This window comes from Micrasema longulum, unplaced genomic scaffold, assembly GCF_059751315.1.
Source record: "Micrasema longulum isolate JH-2025_06_02 unplaced genomic scaffold, ASM5975131v1 h1tg001643l, whole genome shotgun sequence".
NCBI lineage: Eukaryota > Metazoa > Arthropoda > Insecta > Trichoptera > Brachycentridae > Micrasema > Micrasema longulum.
Window position 1 is genome coordinate 244454 of NW_028278822.1, and position 9980 is coordinate 254433.

The 9980-nt window shown below is 30.9% G+C and overlaps 1 non-coding gene across 1 annotated transcript; it reads right to left on the minus strand.

The window, feature by feature from the left end:
- Positions 1-7603: 7603 nt before the first annotated feature.
- TRNAW-CCA (transfer RNA tryptophan (anticodon CCA)) lies at positions 7604-7675 on the minus strand. The gene has a single exon. It is a non-coding gene; the product is annotated as a tRNA-Trp (tRNA).
- Positions 7676-9980: the final 2305 nt, after the last annotated feature.

Consider the following 9980-nt stretch of genomic DNA (forward strand, 5'->3'; position numbering starts at 1 on the left):
ATATTTAATTTGTTGCTTTACTGTGAGCAAGCCAATTTCTTTGTGCATTCTTTCTACATTAGAACAGATATATTTTTTTTGTATAATCCTCATCGCTTTATTTTGATGAATTCGTATATTTTGAATTTCTCCTTCATTACATAAAAAAATAATGGAAGAACAGTAATTTATGTGTGGACATATTATTGTTTTATATATAAGAATACTACTTTTTATATCTATTACATTTCGTAATCTTGCCATAAATCTTTTTTTTAATTTATTTTTTTATTGTTACGTATTGAAAATGTCTTTTGAAATTCAAATATCTTTCCAAGTAGACCCCGAGATACTTTATTTCGTCCACAGAATTTATATTTAAATTATCAATGTTAATATTGTAACCCTGGGGGTTTTATTTTTTCCCAATATTCAAATATTTTGTTTTTGATATTTCAACTTTAATTGATTCACTTTTAATCATGTTTTCAATATGTGCGAATGTTTGTAGACAAGCAGTGAATTTTACCCCGTAGAGAGTTATCAAAATAAAAACATATTTAAAATTTCATAAGGTAATTAATTTTACGCAGCATGAACTAGAATAGATTATCTTATTTGCCTAAACCAATATTGAATCAACTGCTCTACAAATGTATAGTTTATGTTATGTTTTTGTTCTTTTATTGTGCGTTTTATAAATAAACAATAAAGGTTTACATAAATTAAATATAAACATAAATATGTAGTGTTTAAAACTGTCTGAACATTTTGTTAATTATATCAGTATATTTAGTCTTCTTTGTATATTCTCACATGTAAAAATATTTTAAAAAGTATATTGTTAACAATATACCCGTGTCAAGAACACTTAAGTGTTCTTGGCACGGGTAACAGTGGGGTCATATTATTTTTATTTTGACAAATTACAACAGGGATGGAGAATACCTTTAATAAGGGAATATGGAAGTCAAGGCATTTACAGGGCTTATGACCTGTCATTGGCTGGTTTAAGTGGCCACTTTACACACTGTGTAACATTCACAATTTTGCCTATGTTTGAACATCCATGTTTCTTCAATTGTTCTATTTGTTGATTTTAGTGAAGTTAAAGAGCTGAAACCTTTATTGTTGTGAAGAGATTCATCTGACTGAATTATTTCACATATTAGGTACGCCTGAAAACAAATTTTCAATTTTCAAACTTCTTCTTGGACCAGTTGGTTTCATTACAATATTTGAGTTTGTCCAAATGTTCGTAGACAAGAGACTGGATTTCACCCCACAGTGTGTAAAGTGGCCACTTAAACCTGCCAATGACAGGTCATAAGCCCTGTCAATGCCTTGACTTCCATATTCCCTTATTTAAGGTATTCTCCATCCCTGTTGTAATTTGTTAATCTTAATGAGTCCCGGGGGGATGAAATCCAGTCTTTTGTCTACGAACATTTGGACAAACTCAAATATTGTAATTTTTAATTTGAATGATTGTTCATAACGGAAAAAAATTAATAAATAAAAAAGGGCTTTTTTTATATTTTTATTTAAGAAGGTAAACACGAACAGAAAATATAAAAGGAAAAATAATGAAACCCACTAAACCGCGAAACCGGTTTGTCAGCAGGTTTCTTATTTTTCCTTTACAAAAAAAAGTTATAGAAATCATATAAATTGTAAAAGTTTTATAAACATTATTAAGAACTAAAAGCATGCGTATTTTTCACACAAAATATTTATTTTTATTGTTTTTATGGACCTTAATAATCTTTTTGCTTTTTTTATCATGTTTTCGTAGTAACCTAATTATATAATTTATGTACATTTTAATCGGCAAGAGTGCTGTATTATACATTTAAATAAATAATGTATTTTCGATCCTTGAGTTTAAACGGGTATTATTGTATCATGTGAAAGTAAAAAAATGTGAAAACTGGAATCCCAAAAACTGTCGACGTATTTTCAATTCCAGTATTCGATCAAAAGTTCCCTCTCTCTATAAATGAAATAAATGCCTTTTATATAAAGAACATTACGCGGTAATTAATTAATTACCTGGTTTTTCGACTTCGCAATTATGTTGTCTTAATCAAAACATATAAATGAATGCGTAACCATATGTTTTGCAAAGGTATTGAGAGTTAACCCATTCAGTTCTGAATTAATTCTTGTCGATTTGAAAAAAATGTGATGCATACTTTAAAATAAAAACCTTTATTAGCATAAACAAATTATACGTACCCAAACAATTCATTGAAAAAAAAAGCTTTTTAAAGCTTAATGTTAATTTTTAATGGACACCACAAAGTTCATTATCATTACATCTTTAATGAACCGAATTTTTTTGGATACTCTCTTCTCTAGAGGAAAGCTTCCTTTTACTTAAATTACAAGGTATTTTTATTTAACCATATTTTCACATTCAAATTGTTGTTTTTTTAAAAATATTATGTACGTCTTGAAAATATTTTTTGTTATGTACGTAAACATATAAAATAAATAAGTAAAACCTGAAATTGTCTTTCAATGTGTGTTAATTCGATGAAATTGGTTTAATGAAAGTAAATTATGTTAACAACTAGACTTTTTTTTAATTTAGAACGAAAACATTCTGAAAAAAGACTAAATATTTTTTTTCCGTCCTGTCTCTTTCCCTTCCTTTTTTACCCCTTCCTCTCTTCATAGTATAGTGTAGATATTTAGTCAATTTCTACTTAGTAAAAAATATGAATGTACATAAATGTTTTGTTTTCTAATAAAAATAATATAATATACCACAATATGTTCAAAAACCAATGATTTTCTCAAATGAAACAGTTTGGGTAGGTAAAAAGAAATTGCTTTAAGGCAATATGCCCGCCCTTATGCGTATGTATGTAAATTGCATATAAAGTGTTTAAATGAATAAATAAATAAAGGCAAGAATTCACTACAAAAACCAACTAACCAGCTAGAAGCTAGCTGTCAAACTAAACAATGAACTCTTCTCTGTAATGCCGACTACCAACATAAGCAAAAAAACAATAGCGACGTTCTTAGAAATAGCAGAAATGAAAAAATAAACTCTACACTTTTTATTATAAGTAATTAAGTGAGAAAGTATATTTTAAATTTTGCATTTATTAAAATGAACACCCGGGTGAAAAGGTTAAACGTAGTTAATTTATTAGACCAACTACTGCCTAATTCGAACCGATATTTATGGAATGAAAAAATCTATTTAATTTAATAAGTTGCATAAGAATTGCTCAGTAGAAAAACGAAGTTAATAGATGACAAAAATAATTGAATATTTCTATAATTTAAAAGAAAAAAATATAAAACAAGATTATTTCATAGCTTTTTGTAATGTAAACAAAAAAATAAAACACAATATTTCAAAATAGACAAACGTGTCAACAGAAACGAAGGGAATGATTATTTTACCCTTTCAGACCCGAATTAATTCCTGTAGATGTACAAAAGATTTTTTTTATGCGATTGCCAAAGAATTTTTTTGGTATTTTCATTTTAGGTATTTTTTTACATTTATGATAAAGAAATTATTTTACATGCTTTTTTTTATAAACAGTGGGTCTCAAATAAATAAATCTTCAATGACAAAATGACACTGCAATACAGAATACCTAAAATATTTAACATGTTACCAAACAATATTGAAAATACAGAGTTAAATACAGGAGTGAGACGTTTGCTCAAATTATGGTTAATAGAAAAAAGTTTTTTGTATAAGTGATAGTTTTTAATTTTTGATAATGTAATATGTAATGTTTTTCAAGTAAAATTATTGTTACCTACATTAGGTTAAGTGTGAATAATCGATGCAATTTATAAGAACCTGCTGACGAGTTGCATGTATGCAACTCAGCAGTTCTTTAATTTAAGACTATTTTGTAAATAGTTTTGATAAATAAATATGAAAAAAAAAAGAAAAAAAAAAGTTTTTATATTTTATTTTATTTTATATGGGAAACCAACAATTTTACTTACATATTTACAGTAAACAACAGATATGTATATTGTGTAAAGTCAAAACCAATAAGTAAGTAAGTAAAAAAATATAATTCATATTAGGTTTTTAGTTTATGATTGTAAAAATGATTTGTTCATTTTTTCCTACTTTACAAGGCATCAGGTTCTTAATGTCCTGGACGTCCACTGCTAACTGTCGGCAGTTCATGTCAGAACCACGGGACGCGAGTCTTACCTGGCAGCATACAGAGATGCCTGGAGGATTTTCGTGGACACAATGTTCTCCAACTAGGGAGCGGACATGGAATGATGATGATGATGATTGTCTACAAATATTTGAAACAAACCATCACGCTGTTTCCCCGTAGGGGTAGGCAAAGAGGATAGAAAGCCATAACACTATATCTTGGCATAAATACCTCGCTTTATCTACATTCATACATCTTCTCATGCACGCACGCCGATTATTCCTACTTTTGACATGTCCATCTTCAAGAATTTGATGGACTTGATCGTGCCATGTCTTTCTCGGTCTTCCTCGTTTTCTGCATCCATCAACATTTGCATCGTAGATCCTTTTAGCCGTTCTTTTACTGTCCAAACCAACGCAGCACCCCTTGCTTGATTCTGTCAATACTGCATGTCTCAGCCTAAAACTAGGGTTTCCTAGGACAGCGGTGCCCGTATCTTAACGGCCGTAATGAACGGTGATGCGGTTGACAGCCGTCGTAACGGTGACTAGAGACTGGTTTCCGAGGAAAACGGCGTTATCAACACCATTTAACAACCTTTTCCTAAGAAACCATTCTCTAGTCACCGTTACGACGGCTGTCCACCGCATCACCGTCCACTACGGCCGTTAAAATACGGGCACCGCTGTCCTTGGAAACCCTAGCTTTACACTCTTCAAGGATCTAGACATTTGTGCTCCCATCATACATCGTTTTACCACACATTCTCCTGAGGGATCCCATTTCGACAGCGTTTAACCTACTTTCATCATTATTTTTCCAATTCCATACTTCGCTCCCATACATTAGAGTTAGCACTAGAACTCCGTTATTTGAACGAACTCAATATATTGTATTTTATGTCAGATAGTTTCAGAATCATTTAGATTTCATATAAGTTTTTACTAACTGTAGATTTTACTCACAAAAAATAAATAATGGGTCAGATTAGTTAATCTGAATAGTGGTACGAACTCGTTGTTGTAGAAACTGAAAAGCTAAGTACCATTACGTAATGCGTTAACTGTACGAGATCTTAATCTAATCTTATGCAATATTGTTCAAGTCTCTGCGGTATTATTGTATTGAGTTTGCTAGAAATGGAAATTGTAAGAACTTGTTATAAATACAAGTACTGTGCTATTTATAAAGTAACAAATATAAAAATCAACAATTCAACTAAAAGAATCTTCCAATATAACAAAATCAATCAAAATTTTAAATCACATTCAAAAGAAAGTAAAAGTAATTAATTCATTAAAATAATGAAGAAAAAAAAAAAAATTACATTTAGATTATTTGAAATTTGCAGTCAATATCTTTTCATGTTCCCAATACGGGCGAATCGTCCATACAAGCGATTATGCGCAGTTCACCATTATATTTGATTACAGAGAATAAGGTTTTATTTTTATTTTATTTTATTTGGGATTTTTACAGCTATTACATAAACAAAATAAGTGGAAAAATATTAACAATACTAGGGCCAATTAAAAAATTCCACTGTAAATCTAATGACACATTATATATGAGAAAAGAGTTAATGTAATTGTATGTGTTACGTTTGTATTCATGTGTATGTGAATGTGTGTTTCCAGAATGAATGAGGGAGAGGGTGCGTGTGTGTGGGTGCGTAAGTATAAAAAAATAATTGTTTAAAACTTGTAATTATATTTAAAATAGTGCAAGAAAGAGCTTGGTAAAAAAGTTTGAAACATTTTTGTTAAAATTTAAATCAAAGAATGTTATAAATTGTATTTTTTAAAAGTAAAAATTGTAAATTGTTAATTTTTTTTTTTTTTTTTTGAACAATTCGGTTGACAGACATTGGAAGTAAGGAATCTGAGAATTTATTGAGGATAGTAATCTAAGTATTATGCTATCCCATTGAATCATTTATGAATTTATTGTATTTTTACATGTGCATATATATTGTGTATGTATGTGTGTATATATATGTATATATATGTATATGTATGTATATGTGTGTATATATGTATGTATGTGTATATGTATGTATTTATAAATTAAATTGTATTTTTACATTTAATGTAAACTGTACTTTTTTTCTTTTCTTCTCATTTGGGCTATAACTGTTTTTCTATTTCTTCAATATTATTTTTATTTATAGGAAACATATTCGAAAACCATATTTGCCACAACAAATCGGTTTCTTAGAACAGGCATTTGCCCATATAGGAACTGATTGCAACATTTGGCATACTATTATTTCTGGCTTGCCGACCCTTCATATACTGAGCCTACTCCTAGTACAAGCAGAATTTTCCAGAGTGTTTTTTGTGCCATTTTTGTAACAATGTATGTATAAACTAATAAATAAATAAATAAATGTTACATCTCAAAACCGTATTTTAAAAAAGTAGCATTTTATTTTAAAATTGAACTGATACACACTGAATGAATAATGTGCGACGAGTCCCATACAATACGAGTACGGTAGGTAACCACAAAACGCAGTAAATACGATATAATGTCAACAATAAAACAAAGTTTGACAATACGCGAACGTTGATTCAAAACGAACATACATATTATAGTAGTTAAACATTACAACAGAGATGAAGAACAATTTAGAGAAGGTAATATAGAAATCTAGGCACCCACAGGGCTTATGACCTGTCATTAGCTGGTTTAAGTGGCCACTTTACTCACTGTGTAGCATTCACCATTTTGCCCATATTTGAACATCCATATTCCTTTAATTTTTTCATCTATTGATGTTTGTGAAGTTAAAGAGATGAAACCTTTATGTATGTGGGTGAGATTCTTGTGATTAAATTATTTCCCCAACATACCAGGCAACGCCTAAAATATTTATTTTTCAATTTTTATTCTTCTTTTCTCTACAAAGAATGTCATCGTTTTATATTTTAAACTTTTGCTTATCTACTGTCACACAGCTTGGAATTCTTTGGGATAGATCTTTCAGCTTTCGTAGATCTCTTTGCCATTTACACAGTGTGGAATAAAGATTGATTGCCATGGGTCATCTCGAAGTACCTGTTAATAATTAGTTAAAATAACTCTTTTGGTAAGCTTAGGTCACATATATTAAAATAATAATTAAACAAATAAATCCATATCAATAAACTTTTTAGTTCTTTTATTTTACAACAGATATAAGAGTTGAGGAAATGTGAAAGTTCAAACATAGGCAAAATGGTAATTGTTACATAGTGTGTAAAACGATCACTTAAACCATCCAATGACAGATCATATGCCCTGAAAATGTCAAGACTTCCATATTTTATTCTTCCAAAAAAATCTGCTTTGTTCCAATAAACAAAAAAAATAAATTAATTACTAGCGTTTTGATTTTTTCAAGAATGATTTTACTAATCTTTATAAAGGTTATTATTTTAATTTTAAATATTAAATAACGGTAAAGTAAAAAATAAACGATTTGACCCCGACGTGATTTGAACACGCAACCTTCTGATCTGGAGTCAGACGCGCTACCGTTGCGCCACGGAGTCACATGTACCTGGCGAAAAACAATATAATTTATTGTACCTATAATTATTTCTCAACATAGCTAGTCTGTAAAATATCTCAAATTAAATTCTACAAGTATATATATTGCATATTATATATTTATGTATACAGTATTTAGTAGATACGTAATAATAATTTTTATTTATGGTACATAGCGATTCAACTAAACAGGTTTGATTTATAAATAGCCTAGCGTGTTACAGTTAAGCATACCTACATTCTGTGTCCGGGCGGAATGATGAATACGGCTCTGATGGTAAAAAAGAGCCAGAACCTTGGACGAATATTTTCGACTTAATGGTTGCTCTCAGGTAAAAATCTTAAAAAGGCAATTTGTTTATATAAGTCCACCTCGCTGTGTAGTGGTTGACGTGTTCGCCCCTAATTCTTGAGGTCCAGGTAGGGTGGACGTGAAATATTTTTTTTAAAGGTTGATAAGGCTGCAATATTTCATTGTCACGGCACTTGAAGCGTAAGACTGATCATCTTACCTTCATGTAATATATGATCGAAATAAGCTGAATTTGGTTTGCAAATGCAGTGCCCTTTGGGTGCAAAAAGGGAAATTATGTGTTTTTACCTACGTTCGTTCCATAGAAAATACGTCTTAGAATCCACAAAGCCGTTGATTGGGTGAGTAAATAAAAAAATCGTATTAGCACTCATAAAACACAAACTTCACCAATTTTTTTCGACGGTAGTAGATAAACATATCGGTCATAAATTTTATCTACCTGTGCTGTCCATTTTTTACCTTTAGAAATGCGGTTAAAGCGTGCCCTTTTCTGGAACCTATTACCGATACAGGCTGGTTAGAAAATACGACGATTAGAATATTTGTGAGGTAATTTTTTTTTTCATGCTAACAGTTATTTTCAGTTTGTCCAAAACTGTTACTTACTATTTATTTATTTATTTATTCCATTTACGATTTAAGCCTTACAAGGCTATTGCAGAAAGAAAAATGTACACAAGAGACTTAACAATCAGAACACAAACACATGAAGCAAAGACGGATAGCAAAATAATGGTAGTTAAAAAAACAAGATCTACTTATTTAGTCAACAGGCATGAAAAATTCATCATCATCATTCCCTTTCCGCACTTAATGGTGCATAGAGTACTGCATTGGTACACCAATCGCAGTGTATCTTGATTATTTTTGTTACAAGAAGGTAAGTTGATCAGTCTTACGCTTCAGGTACCAGTCTAGAGACTAGGAAATATTCTTGGGTAAAAACACCTTTTCAAATAAATATTTCTTGTCATCCATGTCGGAAATCGAACCCGAAACCTTTTGCGTAGGTGAACGCGCTGACCACTGCACCACGAGGCCGACAAATTCACTGTTAAAAAACAATTAGAAAAACCGAAATTCCATTTAAAAAAAATGTAAATGGGGGCTAAGTTTCATACCGCCCATACGCTCTGTAGCTGCAAGACATGCTCTAATCTAGCTCCTATCTGTTATTAAATTAAATTATAATTGGAAACGAGGAACTAGAATCCCAACCGTCCATGCGCTATGTACCTGCAAGACCTCTGTGGCCTCCGTGGTGTAGTGGTCAAGACGCTTGACTTACACACGGAAGGATCCGGGCTCGATTCCCGGTGAGAACACAAAAAAATAGAAAAATAATTGTGAGTTTTCTCAAGCCTGGATGCTCTGCGATGTAATTCACCACTGGAATTGGGTCTCCTGGCCTGCTGGGGTGCAAAAAAAAAATTAGACGTTTTGGGATATTTATTGTACAGCGCCCTTGTGGTGATTTTCACAAAAATAGCGCCATATAAGGTATCCACAATAATAAACATAAGACTTCGAGCTAAGTCATGCCAATCTGTCTTCATCTCATATTTTATATAGCGACGAAGAGGTATGCAAAAAGCGTGAAGATCTATCTCAAAATTGTGCGACGAATAGACTAATCTACACATTCTGGGCATTGATATTTACATAGAAGTTTTGATAAATGGGCAATTTTGGCTTGGAATATAAAAAGATATTGATTGCAACAGAGATAGGGCATCACATTTAGCATTAAATGAAGACAAACAAGACATTGCGCTATTTTAACAACGGAATAATTACCCTTTTGCAATTCGGGAAACCATGATACTTTACCTGATAAAAACGGTACGGGACATAATTGATATGATCAATAAACTAAAATCCTATAAAATTGAGACCAAATTGGAGGACCACATTCTAGATTTGTTTGAACTAGTTAACTGTAGTGAAGGTATTAATATTATTGAAGTCCATTTATTTATTTTATTTTTTAA